Source organism: Natator depressus, chromosome 19 (assembly GCF_965152275.1).
Source record: "Natator depressus isolate rNatDep1 chromosome 19, rNatDep2.hap1, whole genome shotgun sequence".
Classification (NCBI taxonomy): Eukaryota; Metazoa; Chordata; order Testudines; family Cheloniidae; genus Natator; species Natator depressus.
In genome coordinates, this window is record NC_134252.1 from 16,884,269 (window position 1) to 16,899,453 (window position 15,185).

Sequence of the window (15,185 nt, forward strand, 5' to 3'; positions counted from 1 at the left end):
CAGAAAGAGTACACAAACCCAGTCCCAACAGGTGGAGGAGTCCTTAGCGGCTTGGTTAACCTCATTAGGCAGGTTCACTAAGATGGTGACATGCACGTTCATGAAAAGGACATCCCCAGGGTTACCCCTTCTGCCAGTGTGACAGCATGCAGGAAATCACAGGCTTGTTTACATCAGCCACGTAGGCATCAGGCAGAGCACAGCTCTAGGTGGGTGCGGCAGAGTTGAGAGGAGCCTCAAAATTCAGATCTGGATTTCAACAATTCAGATCAAAGGTTCAGATTCCACAGCTCTTCCCCTAAACTGCTTAGATTGGGGTAGGAGGTGTTGGTTGAGCCCTTCTCGGGCTCTGAGTAAATTAAGTGCAGTCCATTTCCAGGTGCCAAATGTGCTCTGCATTCAAATATAGAGATGTTTTCTTCCTAACTACCAGCACTAAAAATTCCCTCTGGAATTTGAGGTTCATTTCAGTCCTCACCAATAATATAAATATCTGCAGGCTAAATTCAGACCTCACAGACACCTGAGCAAATCCACTGCCATGGATGGCAGGTGAACTGCTGGCTTGGGGAGGCCAACCAGCCCTGCCCCTCCCGCCAGAGGCCTCTCCTCTCCCACCCCCTTCTCCTGCCAGAGCCCAGAGCCTCCTCCCTCCCTGTGGCCACCAGCCCCCAAGCACTGGGCAGGTGGGTAGCGCGCAGCCCCCTGAGTGCCAGACAGGCAGGTGGGTGGTGTGCGCCCCCCACCCCCAAGTGCTGGGCAGACCATGTGGCCCCCAGCCTCAGCGCCCTCAGCCCCTCCCCGAGCACAGGGTGGGCAGCCCCAGCACTTGTAGCCTCCCCCACAGCACCAGGCAGTGTGGTCCCAGCATCTGGGGGGCCCCCCAGTGCTGGGTGGCCCCAGCCACCCCAAGTCCCAGCCGCAGGCCTGCTGTGGCCGCCCTACCCTCAGCCCGCTTCCCAGCTGGAAGATGAGCACCCTTCCTGGGCTGGAGTCAAGGGAAGGGCAAGCGGGGGGAGGGCCTGGGGCGGAGCGTGGGCAGGGCCATGCTGGGCTGTTTGGGGAGGCAAAGCCTCCCGCAGCCTACAATATGCACTTCCCATGCCCACTGCCCTCAAACTGTGCCGACAGTGTACTGCACAACCAATTGTCTTCAAGAGAGTGGAATTTCATCCTGCAACTGGAGTTTCATTTATACATTTATAAACTATCCCCGAGTCAGAATGAAACACAGGACCCTCTCCCATAGTTGTGCTGGTTCTGTTAATAACATTTTTTTTGGCAAGCAACACACAGTACTCACACAGCTCTAAGAACTGATTTTTCACTTCGCTGGCAGTGTAGTGACAAAACGTCATCCGATGATACTGCAGCTATGAGACTGGGCCACCACGAGGCAGTTGTCCCTAGCCTACAATATAGCACATTGGCCCATCACTCGCTGTGCTGTTGAATAGAATGACTGAGGATAGGAACTCAGTTTATTTATTTATTTAATTATATTTTAATTTCTAGCTAAATTACAGTAGATGCTAATGAAGACAATGGCTGATAAAGTCTTGAATAAGGATCAATGCATACAAGTGCTGCACTGATTTCTCCCACACTGTTCTACCAATGCACATTAATCTGGACCTCCAGATATTCCATTCCCCCCACACACATCCTGCTCTGCTAATTCAGTGCATACCAGATATGCAGCTTCCCTGATATTTCATTCCTTAGTCCCCCAACCATGCTGCCAATGCTCAGTCCTCAAAATGCTAAGGCTTGATATCCTCTTTTGTGGGCAAAATTTGCACTTACAAAATTTGCAATCACATTTTTGCGCTCTTGAAACGACCTGTGGGAGCAAGCCAGAGGACTCTACACCTGCAGTCAGGTAGTTAGACTTGTGAGTAGTTAGTGAGCATTAGCGCTCACCAAAGGGTGGCCACTTTAGAAATTTGGCCCTAAAGATCCTTTTCATAGAATCATAGAATATCAGGGTTGGAAGGGACCTCAGGAGGTCATCTAGTCCAACCCCCTGCTCAAAGCAGGACCGATCCCCGACTAAATCATCCCAGCCAGGGCTTTGTCAAGCCTGACCTTAAAAACTTCTAAGGAAGGAGATTCCACCACCTCCCTAGGGAACGCATTCCAGTGTTTCACCACCCTCCTAGTGAAAAAGTTTTTCCTAATATCCAACCTAAACCTCCCCCATTGCAACTTGAGTGTGTATCTGTGGATCTAGGTTAGGTGTCTAGTTCCACACAAAATAGCCAGGGAGGTCCCAAGGATACTCCGAAATCCCTAACAGTATGAGACAAAATCTAACAGACCAACTTCAAAAATTATTTATAAAATCAACACATAGCTGTATGAAGCAGGTTCTCATTTGGCAGCTCAGAACTGTAACGTTGGAGTTTTGGTTATATCACAAGTAAAAGTGAGTTTGGTGGTTTACATAGTACTCTTTTAAACACTGAAATCAACACAAAATCTGTCCTGACCAGCACTCTATTGACATGAGTTGCAGAGCCTCAACGGTGCTCGTGGCTGAGCAGCATCAACAGCATTTGGAGGCAGGAGAGGGAGCGCTGGACTGAAATAGCAGGGTGTGTCTCATCAGGTTGACAGTCTCCCAGCATTTATTCTCATATTGGAAATCCCCAAAACAGAGGCTGAACAATAAAATGAACTCAGCACAGGAAATAAATGACTTTGATTATTCCTCCAATTTACAAATTAATTTAAACACTTTTTGTTAACACATGATTCTAGTCGACAGAGGGTCGCTTTTTTTAAAGTCAAAATGTAAAGACAGCATCAACTGTTGCAACAAATGCACCTTCAAGTAGCTCCCACATTTTTATAAATAAATAAAACTTTATACCACATTTTAATTCTTAAATAATGGCCCACAAACAATACGGCACGGACATTGTGACTTGCATCTACTGTGCCTCAGTTTACCAAATCCTGAAAATAAAATGACAGCTCTAGTCTCTCCCTCACATACTGTGCCATAGCAAAGGAACGCCATTTACTTCCTTACATAGTGGCTTTTCTACTAAAGAGTTCAAAGCACCGGATAAATATTAATGAAGCTCCACAGCAAACTCTCTTGTGCAGCTAACTATCCTGGTCTCGATTTTACAGACACGGAACGATTGGGCCCACGGTCACACAGCGAGTCGGGGGAAAGTGAACATCAGCACTTAGAAATCACCACACTGTGCTTTAACCATGAGACCTTGCTCCCTCCATGTCTGACTGCTAATGACAATGCTACTTGCATAGCACAAGCCACTGGCTTTTTAGCTTGCGTTCTCAGTCTAGGCTACAGATATCCTAAGGCCATTATCCGAATGCTTACCCTTCTTAATGGAGCCACACAAATTTATAAAGTGTATCTACTATTCACAGGCAGCTATTCACTTAAAAGTCCAGAAGCGAGTTATTATGTAGACTAAATTGAATGTTATACTGAACCAAGTGGCCTCCTTTCACCTGAAGTTTGAGGTCACAGGCCACAGGAGAACGGTATTTTTTCCACCTTCACCCTTTGCTTTCTACTTTTACTATAAAATTGAAAACAGGCAAACTGAAGACTCATGGGAGCCCTGAGCATCGGAAGTATGCAGCAGGAACAGGTGTGGTGCTACAGTGGTCGAGTGTGTTAGTCTTTCACCTTTGGAAATCCAAGTCCAAGCCTTGGTTATATCACAAGTAAAAATGAGTTTGGTGGGTCACCCCAAAATCTGGCCCAGATCAGCACTCGGTGGACATGACTTGCAATGCCTCAGGCTATGTCTACCCTTGCAGAGTTTTTGTGCTGTCAGTTTCAATGGTGATAGTGAACCGGTGAAAGAAAAGCGCTGGTTTGTGTACTCACTTACTTCCACAGGTGTCAGAGAGTGTTCACCTTTGCAGCACTTCCATCCCTGATGAGAGCAGCGCACTGAGGGCAGCTACCCCACAGTGCGCTCTCTCCATTTTGACAATAGGTCTTGTGGGAAGGTGTGTGTGGGGGGGGTGTTTGCGGGGCACCCTGGGTCCCTGCACAGCCCCCTCTCCCCAAACACTGATCAGCTCCAGGAGCTCAGCTTTGCTCCACGCAAGGGATTGTTTGCTCCATGGAGCAGCCATTGTCACCTGGCCAGATGACACAGGAGCACTTGCCAAGACAACAGGAAGGGGAGTTTCAAAGTTCCTGGGGCTTTACAGGGGGAGGAGTGGACGTCTGTTTACCTGGCATCAGAGCAGCAGAGCTGCAGGCCACAGTGGTCACCTAGGCACTGTGGGATATCCTGCAGAGGCTAAAAGCTCTGTAAACAGGAAGAACGTGTCTTCACTTGCACATCACCGCAAAAGTATCACCGGTAAGAGCCGTACCCCTCTCGTGGAGGTGGTTTCCTTTTTGCAGTGTCATTGGTAAGTGTAGACACTCCCACAGTTTTTGTGCAAAAAAAGGGACTTTTTCTGCTTTAAATGGCAAGTGTAGACATGCCCTGAGTAACGCTCAAGATTGAGCAGCATCAACAGCACTGGGAGGCAGTGGGGTGGGGGTGGGAGGGTCCAGGACTGAAACAGCAGGGTGTTTCTGATCAAGTTGACAGCGCATTGATAATGCTGAGTGCGGCACATACATGGCCCATGCTTCCAATCACGCTTAATTTTGATCTGAGTTCTATACTTCTGCAGCACCTAAACTTGGAATGGTTTGTGGAGTTTGAGATACATTGCTCCAGGTATTGCCAGACTCTGTAATTGGAAGAGGAGGACTTGTGGCACCTTAGAGACTAACCAATTTATTTGTAATTTGTGACTGCAGAAGTTATCAACAGAAAAAGGGCTGGGGCAATATGATGTATATTTTTGTGTCCTGCTCATAGAGGCGATCTCTGAGCTGCCTGGGCCCACAAGTTGCTTTTTTCTGCAAACTATTATTTTTCACTTGGTAGGTGACAACTGTGCTCAGTGTTATACATGGCATAAAAGTAGCTTACAGCCTAAGGCCAGGTCTACACTATAAACTCACATCAGTATAACTATGTTGCTCAGGGGTGTGAAAAATCCACCCGCTGACCGACGCAGTTACACCGACCTAACCCCTGGCATAGACAGTGCAGTGTCAGCAAGAGGGCTTCTCCTGTCAATATAGCTACCACCGCTCGTGGAGGTGGATTAATTACGCCGACTCCTGTCGGGACGGTAGCATCTTCACGGAAGCACTACAGCAGCACAGCTGCACTGGGGCAGTATTGTAAGTTTAGACGCGCCCCTAGAGAGAGACCCAGAGAAGGTGGGATGCACTGAGAGACCATGGGGAGGCAGCTGTTAATGAGAGAAGTTAGGGGTGGGGTCTGCTGCTGCAGTGGGGAGGCATACAACATAATGTTTGTGTGCTTCACAGAAGTAGTGATGGAGGAAAGGTTTCAGAGTAGCAGCCGTGTTAGTCTGTATCCGCAAAAAGAACAGGAGCACTTGTGGCACCTTAGAGACTAACACATTTATTAATTATGTGGCTAATCACATTAGCCACGCCATCAGGGGCTCATTCACCTGCACATCTACCAATGTGATCTATGCCACCATGTGCCAGCAATGCCCCTCTGCCATGTACATTGGCCAAACCGGACAGTCTCTACGCAAAAGAATAAATGGACACAAATCTGACATCAGGAATCATAACATTCAAAAACCAGTAGAAGAACACTTCAACCTCTCTGGCCACTCAGTAACAGACTTAAGGGTATCAATTCTGCAACAGAAAAGCTTCAAAAACAGACTCCAATGAGAAACTGCTGAGCTTGAATTAATCTGCAAACTAGATACCATTCACTTGGGTTTGAATAGAGACTGGGAGTGGCTGGGTCATTACACATATTGAATCTATTACCCCATGTTAGGTATCCTCACACCTTCTTGTCAACAGTCTAAATGGGCCATCTTGATTATCACTGCAAAAGTTTTTTTCTCCTGCTGATAATAGCTCATCTTAATTAGTTAGCCTCTTACAGTTTGTATGGCAACTTCCACCTTCTCTGTATGTGTGTATATCAATTCTTACTATATGTTCCATTCTATGCGTCCGATGAAGTGGGCTGTAACCCACGAAAGCTTGTGCTCTAATAAATTTGTTAGTCCCTAAGGTGCCACAAGTACTCCTGTTCTTTTTGATGGAGGAAAGTCACATTGGATCCTGTCAAGCGCCTAACCACCCTGTTCACATCCAGGCCATATCCACTCCCTGGTGCCAGCACTGGGCAGAGTCCACAGGCCACTTCCTGCTGTTCTGTTGTGTAAACAGTGAAAGAGAGAGTCCCCTGGCCACTCCCAACATGATGCCAGCACTGGGAGGGAGGGAATTTCCAGGAGCTGGCTGGGGTGGGCGGGGGGGAGGGTTTTCCAGCCTTTCCCCAGCCTCTCTTCCACTGGGCATCGATTAACGTTGCTGCTACTGCCACTCCACCGTCTCCTTTGCTGGAGAAGGGAGGACTCCAGGGGCTTCTCCTAGCCGGAAGGCTGCTGCCAGCGGGACCCTTGAGATGCGTCAGAGCTGCGAGGCCAGCCTGGGGTGAACGTAGAATCCTGGAGACCCCCCCATTAGAAAAGACTCGCCTAAGCCTGAGCCAGTGCTGGCGACTCAGCAGCACCCTGAGCAGATGCAGCTGAATGAAGGAGTGGGGACTATGCCCGCCAATGCCAAGGCAGCCCAAATGAGAAGTACAAGGGGAGCCCACCCATTGTCCAGTATACAAATGAGTGTGAGCGGTGAAGACTAAAGGCGCCTTTCCAGACCCTGTTAGCTGTATTTCCCTTTGGTTTTGCAGCTCCTCATAGTCTTCTTACCACAGCCATGTGTTCTGTTTCTCTTAAAAAGAAAGAAGGAGCAGCAGCTGTGTGAGAAGGCTGGAGGCAGGGAGGAGAATGGAGGGATACGGCTCTGCACATGGGAAGATGGGCTGTTCAATTACAAAGATATGGGAATTGGTATCTCAGGAAGCACCCGCGACAGCACATGCGAGCAGGAAGCTCAGCACAGTGGGAGGCTTCTTGACATGCTGGTCGGGGTCAGTCATTTCACTTTGCACATCTGAACCTCAGCGCCATCCGACACACACTCTGCATCCATGGATTTGTCCTCTAGAATGTAGTTTTCAAACTTCCCCTTTATCCCAAGTGCCGGGGGGGGGGGGGAGGGCTACAAATTCTTTTGGATTTTATCCCTCTTTAGCAACAGATAATTGTTAGAAAATACAAGGGAGACAAGGTGGGTGAGGTAATAGTTTTTATTGGACCAACTTCTGTTGATGAGAAAGACAAGCGTTAAAGCGTCCATCTTCCCATGTGCAAAGCTCTTCCTCAGGTCTGGCAAATTTACTCAGGCCTGGTCTATATTACAGAGTTAGTCAACGTAAGGCAGTTTACATCAATCTAATTCTGTAAGCGTCTGCACTACAACGTAGCTCCCGCTGATGTAAATCGCCCACTTCACCAACTTACTAGCTCCACCTCCGTGAGAGGCATAGCGCCAAGTCAATGTAGTTAGGTCGACGCAGAGTTAGTGTAGACACTACATTGCTTACATTGGCTGTTGCTGCCTTTCAGAAGCAGTCCCACAATGCCCCACACTGCAGTTAAATTGGTGCAAGTGCTCCTGGTGGAGATACGCACTGCCGACAAAAAGTGTAGTGTGGACATCCAAAAGCAGTTTAATTACTGCAGTGACTGTAAGTTAACATAACTTACGTCGACTTAATTTTGTAGCGTAGACTTGGCTTAGGTCAATGCAATGTCAGTGTAGACACTTAGAATCATAGAATCATAGAATATCAGGGTTGGAAGGGACCCCAGAAGGTCATCTAGTCCAACCCCCTGCTCGAAGCAGGACCAATTCCCAGTTAAATCATCCCAGCCAGGGCTTTGTCAAGCCTGACCTTAAAAACCTCTAAGGAAGGAGATTCTACCACCTCCCTAGGTAACGCATTCCAGTGTTTCACCACCCTCTTAGTGAAAAAGTTTTTCCTAATATCCAATCTAAACCTCCCCCATTGTAAGCAACTTCGTTGCTTACATTGACTGTTGCTGCCTTTCAGAGACCATCCCACAATGCCCCACACTGGCAGTTAAATCAGTGCAAGTGCACCAGGTGAGGATGTGCACCGCCGACACAAGGCTCAATTACTGCAGTGGCTGTAACTCACTGTAACTTAGGTCAAATTAATTTTGTAGTGTAGACTTGTTCTCAGAGTCCCAGCTAAATACTAGATGGAACAGATTGTTTAGCATACGTAATTAACACATATTTCAAAGGACTATTCAAGGTGAAGTTATCCGTTAACGCTCCTCCAGTCATAGGGAGGAGAAAAAAAGGGGGGGGGTGAAAGGAACTGGGGGGAGGGTTGTCAGTGGGTTACAGATTGTTGTAATAAGCCATCCTGAAAGAAATCTTTCCTGAACCCCCTCTTCTAGCCTTCAAATAACCCCCCAATCTCTCCAACCTCACCATCAGAAGCAAGCTGCCCACAGACCAGGACACAATAACCCAAAGTGGCAGCAGATCCTGCCAGAATAACATGCAAAACCTGCAGACATATCTCCACTGCTACAATGATCAGGACTCCTCACAACACACCTTTCAAGATCTATTGGTCCTACAGATGCCTATCACAACACGTGGTGTACCTTATTCAGTGCACTAAATGCCCCAATAACAATGACGTGGGTGAAACCAGACACTCACTATGTTTTCAAATGAACCCACATAGGAAAACGATGAAAGACAAGAACACCACATCACCTGTGGATGAACACTTTTCACAAAGTAATCACTCTATACTGACCTCAGCCTCTGAGGAACCCTGCACAACACGTTCAAAAAGGCAAGCCTCGGAGCTTAAATTCATAATGTCGCTAGACACTAAAAATCATGGACTCATAGAGACATTATTTCAACAATCTACAACCCCTCCCACCTTCCTTTCCTCCCTATGACTGGAGGAGTGTTAACGGACAACTTCACCTTGAATGGTCCCCTGAAATATTTCAGAGTAGCAGCCGTGTTAGTCTGTGTTCGCAAAAAGAAAAAGAGGACTTGTAGCACCTTAGAGACTAACAAATTTATTTGAGCGTAAGCTTTCGTGAGCTACAGCTCACTGCATCCGATGAAGTGAGCTGTAGCTCACAAAAGCTTATGCTCAAATAAATTTGTTAATCTCTAAGGTGCCACAAGTCCTCCTTTTCTTTTTCCCCTGAAATATGCGTTAACTACTTATGCTAAACAATCTGTTCCATCTCCTCTGAGGGCTTGTCTTCATGCAGCCGCACTGCTGTAGCACTTTAGTGAAGATGATCAGACACTGATGGGAGAGCTTCTCCTGCTGGCATAGTTCAGATACCATCCCGAGAGGCGGTAGCTACGGCGACAGGAGAAGCTCTCCCGCCGACAAAGTGCTGTCTACATGGGGGTTACGTCGGTATAAATGCATCACTCAGGACTGTGGATTTTTCATGCCCCTGAGCAACATAGTTACACTGAAGGGAGTTTATGCTGTAGACCTGGCCTGAGTACCTTTCCCAGACCTGAAGAAGAGCTCTGTGTAAGCTCAAAAGCTTGTCACCCTCATGAAGAGAAGTTGGTCCAATAAAAGATATTCCCTCACCCACCTTGTCTCTCAAATATCCACAGATCAACACAGCTACAGCAGCACTGTATACAGAAAATTAAAGGGACATTTATGGGTCTCTTTACACATTCTTTACAAAGGACAAATCAATATGCATTTTAAAGCCACAAACACAAGTGTCCAGAAACATATGCAATCGGCCTGATTCTCCTCTCACACCAATTTTCCACTGATGTAACTTCTGTGGAGTTACTCTGCATTTACGAAGATGAGGTCAAAATCAGGCACTGGACTAAAACTCAAGTGACCTGGGGAATTCCGGGAATTCCCAGCTAAGCTACACATTTTGTGTGAGAAGTCAGGCGAATGATTTAATATACAAAGTGCCTCAGTTCCCAGTGGTAAAATGGAAATAATATATGAGTGTTGTAAGCATAAAAATCCATCAACAACTGTGAGGCACTGAGATACTCCACTGAGGAGGGCCATACAAGTACATAGACAGATACATAGATTAAATGCTTTCTTAAAGTCCCTTTTTCATTTAAACAATTCCTGTAGTTGTCACAGGAATGGTATGGGAGCATGAATGAGAGGGGAGATGGTCAACATAACTGGCAAATAGAAAGACAATGTGGGGGAGGTAATATATTTTACTGGACCTACTTCTGTTGGTGAAAGAAACAAGCTTTCAAGCTCACACAGAGCTCTTCTTCAGGACCTGAAGCTTGTCTCTTTCACCAACAGCAAATAAAAGATATATTGCTTCACCCACCCTGTCTTTCTAATATCCTGGGACCGACATGGCTACAACACTGCAAAAAATAATTGCCAATGGAAGGAGAGGCGTTCGGGAGACAGACCCTCTATTAGAATGTAATCTCCATTAAGAAAAGATTTGGGAACGCCTGCTGTTGAAGGAAAGTTTTTATTCTTTTTACCCAGATTCCACCCGGGCTCATCAACTTTCCTTCTCAGCTCACCATAAAATGAAGTCTCAGCTGATAAAGAAAAGCAACTTAGCATTTTGCCAGCATGATATGTGTAAACACTAAACAGTAAAATTTTCATAACCTCAAGCAGCTATTCCAAACAGAGAAGCTTTTTAGTCACACAGACTAATTTTTGCAAAAGTGCATTTTTTAAAAAGTTAAAAATAAACATTAAAATTGGAAGAAAAAGGAACAAACTATCAACAGCCACATGAATGTCACATGATGGTGATGCAGCCTGGAATTCAGGCGCCCTCCCTCCAAACACAGATTTAGGAGAGGTACTAGCAGATACCTGCCTTTAGTTTGGTCCTAGGAGCACAATACAAATGACTTGTCATCTTAGACGAATATGCAGTTCTGGCCCATCCATCTCAATCCTGATTGGCAGCACCCACTGCTATTCCAGCCCTGGAACATTTCTATAGTTCCATCAGTGCACTCCCATCCCCCTCTGCCAAGGCTGCCCCATTTTGTGGTGGACAAACACTCACTTAGGACTATGAAACTCCACTAAAGTCATTTCCATTGAGCTAAACTGCGATTTGAACTCAGTCTCCTGCAGTTAATAAATACATACATACTAACTCTTATATAGCAATTTTCATCAGTAGATCTCAAAGCACTTTACAAAGGAAGTCACTATCATTATCCCATTTTACAGTTGGTGAAACTAAGGCAGAGAAAGGGGAAATGACTTGCCCAAAGTCACCCAGCTTGCTAGTGACAGAGCCGGGAATAGAACCTAGGTCTCCTGAGTCCCAATCTGGTGCTCTGTCCATTAGGACAGTAGTTTTCAAGCTTTTTTCATTTTTGGGCCCCTAAAAATGTTCAGATAGAAGTGTGGACCCCTTTGGAAATCTTAAACATAGTCTGTTGACCACAGGTTGAAAACCACTGTTCTATGGTTACAATAAACTTTTGTGGACCCCTTAGACATAGTCTGCAGGCCCCCAGGCAGGGGTGCTGGAACTAAGGGTGCTGCCAGACCCCCTGGATTGAAGTGGCTTCCACCATATACAGAGTTTACAGTTTTGTTCAATGGCTTTCAGCTCCCACTCCCCAAACCTGTTCCAACTCTACTGCCCCCGGGGATCTGCAGGGCACAAGTTGAAAAACGCTGCACTAGGAGACATACCCTGCCTCTGGGAAGAGCAGCTCCCTCCACCTCTCATTTTACAGTCCAGGAAACATTCTCCTCACGTACAATGATCTTAACCTATAACCTCACAAGCAAAACTCAAGAAAACAGAATTCTCTCTCATTTTACTAAGAAAACCCTCAAGATTGTTCAGTGTTTGTGGCTGTGAAGTAGAATTACACTGTATGTGTCTAGAGACTCCTTGGGATTAGTGTAAAAACTCTCTGCTATTTTCAGTTCCTATACTCGGTCGTGATTTAATTTATGCACTGGTGTGAAAAATGATTAGTAAACTAATATTTTGAAACTAGTGCCAGGTAATGATTCTTTCAAAATTCGTCGGAATTAATGTCTCCAGCCCTGCCAAAACCAAGAGGGGGAAATCAGCTATTGGCAAGATGTCGACTCTTTCTAAATTTGTGTGTCTTGGGTGAATCTAAAGCAGTAATTCCCTTTCCTTGGCAATATAGTCGTGTTCCCCACCCCCTCACCCCGAGACTTATGGTTATCCTCATGTATTGTGAAATCTTCCCAAATGTTTCCACATAGTTTCAAACCACAAAGTGGGCGGGTGGGGGGGGGGGTGGAGAAGAGGATAACTACAGTTCAGATGGAGTTTACGATTGCTGCTCAATTTCATAATTGCAGGGTGAATCAGCAGGGAGCAAGGTTTCAGTCAATACCATGACCCCATGGCCGGTAACCTTCATACAGATCAGCTGAAAATGGTTTCCCTTGATGCTCTCCTGACAAATCCATGAACTTGAACTCAAGGATTATTTTACCTTTCTTTCTCTGACACAGAAATTCTGTATCATACGACTCTTGCTGAGCACTTCCTTAAAGCAGATTCTTCTCAACACTAGTTGCTAGCTTCTTACATTTACACTATATACAACTGAACCTGCTGTCAGGTGAACTGGCCTACAATGAAAATTTGGTTTATAGGTAAGTTGAATGAAAGTCCCAGGGCTTGTCTAAAAGGCAACACGCAGGAATTAACTTATGGTGTAAACTCAATGAACATAAATGAAAAGACATCCACCGCCTGCTCCCAGTATGAATGCAGTGGTACCCCAGCTGCATGCGCGTTACACATGGTGCGTACCGCTGGCAGGGGCAGAACCGGACCCACAGCAGCGCCAAGGAGAAAAAGTGCTGGCCGCCTCATGGCCCGCTCAGTTTGGCCTGGCGACCCCTCCATCGTGATGGGGAAGGGGGAAAGGGGACAAAAGTGAGTTGCAATTCAAAGCCTGAGGGTTGCAGCGCCACTCAGGTCATGATGGAAGGCCGTGGTGCCAAACCTGAGTGGGTAGTGGGGTGGCCAGTGCTGCTCCCACCTACTGCTGCCGTGGGGTCACCTCCTGCACCTTGGCTCCCTCTGCCAGGGGCCTGCCTGACCTCACCCCACTTCCAGCAGCCCATGTCCCATTTGTTCTGCCTGCAGAACTCACTCAGCCTCAAGACTTGCTACAAGTACAGGGAGCCACAGTGAGTGTCCACACAGGGTAGCTGGCCAGGAGAAGGGCGACAGGGAGCCCTGGTGGGAGGGGTGGACATGAGGGGGGTCTTGACTACGGGCTGGGCTCTGTGATGGGTCGTGGCGGGTGACTCACTTTTTTTTTTCTTTGCTCTGAGTGGAGTTTTATTGGACAAGAAACTTGGGTGCATTGTGCATACCAGGTGAAACATTTCTGGGGGCAACTGTGTGGGCGCTTTCATTCAGGAGCAAAGTGGCTGTAGATCGCTGTACGTCAATTATCCTGCAGTTACAGTGAACTAAGACCAATTGCTCCTGAATGAGAGCATCCACACAAGAATTTAATTCGCTTTAACTCATACACATTGATTTTGCACCTTTATTTGATTTGCCTTAATTTCCTGAATGTCCCCATATAGACAAGCCCCCAGATTGCTTCAGAACATCACAATGCGCACAACAGAATCCTGCTTTTAGAGTGAAATTTACTCCTGTGTAGAGAGTCAGCACAGGGCCTAGGTTCCACTTAAGACCTTCTTAAGTCCCAGTTTTAGGGCTTAAGTAATGCACAGACCTTGCTCTCTGCAAAGGCTGAATTTCACCAGTAGTGTACCTCCACTGAGAGGGAAGTTGCCCTAGGGAAAGAGGGCTTCGTTGTACAATCAACTGATTTTAAAAAGCCAAGGCACCTTTTCCCTGTTAATGATGACTGCCTCTAAGAGTCAAGAGTGTAACGCTATTTCAAAAAAGGGGAATATCTTTGTGGGACGTATTAGCAGGAGTGTTGTAAGCAAGACATGAGAAGTAATTCTTCCGCTCTACTCCACTCTGATTAGGCCTCAACTGGAGTATTGTGTCCAGTTCTGGGCACCACATTCCAGGAAGGATGTGCACAAATTGGAGAGAGTCCAGAGAAGAGCAACAAAAATGATTAAAGGTCTAGAAAACATGACCTACGGGGGAAGATTGAAAAAATTGGGTTTGTTTAGTCTGGGGAAGAGAAGACTGAGAGGGGACATGAGAACAGTTTTCAAGTATGTAATAGGTTGTTACAAGGAGGAGGAAGAAAAATTGTTCTTCTTAACCTCTGAGGATAGGACAAGAAGCAATGGGCTTAAATTGCAGCAAGGGAGGAGTAGGTTGGACATTAGGAAAAACTTCCTAACTGTCAGGGTGGTTAAGCACTGGAATAAGTTGCCTAGGGGGGTTGTGGAATCTCCATCATTGGAGATTTTTAAGAGCAGGTTAGACAAACACCTGTCAGGGATGGTCTAGATAATTAGTCCTGCCACGAGTGCAGGGGACTGGACTAGATGATCTCTCAAGGTCCCTTCCCGTTCTATGATTCTAGGGCAGGCTGGTGACTCCCTCCATCCCTCGCTGAAAGATAATTCCAAGTGAAACTCTAGTGGTTCAATTAGGGTACATCATTTTGCATCTGATGGCTGAAATGGAAACTTTAGTACCAAAATGCTGGCCAGAGTGGCAGATACAGAATGTGGATATCCTACAAACTAGGTACCAAAGCGGATAAGTGTGCTCCCCAGCATTTGGAGCATTTAATTTTACCCAGACATTACACAGTGCAGTCCGCACATTTCAGCGATTACCTTCATATCCTCCATGCACTCATAAAAGCAAGGCTAGATTGTGCTGGTCATGAAGGGCTAGATTCTGCCACCCTTAGTCTCCCTGAGTTCAGTGCCACAACTCATGGCTAAGGTACTACTCACCATAAAAAGGGTTGGAGGATACAGCCCATTTTAATTAGGTTGGACAGCAGTGGTGGCTATAGTCTGAGGCTCGGTCTACACTACAGAGTTAGGTCGACATAAGGCAGCTTACCTTGACCTAACTCTGTAAGCGTCTACACTATAACATTGCTCCCGCTGATGTAAGCTGCCCACTATACTGATGCTTAGGTCACAGTAGTTAGGGCCTGTTGGCAGTCAGCCTCA

At 46.4% G+C, this 15,185-nt stretch overlaps 1 protein-coding gene across 6 annotated transcripts in view; it reads right to left on the minus strand.

The window, feature by feature from the left end:
- Positions 1 to 15,185, minus strand: part of HIVEP3 (HIVEP zinc finger 3) — a 399,183-nt gene that overhangs the window by 105,216 nt on the left and 278,782 nt on the right. The gene's annotated exons all lie outside the window — the stretch shown is intronic.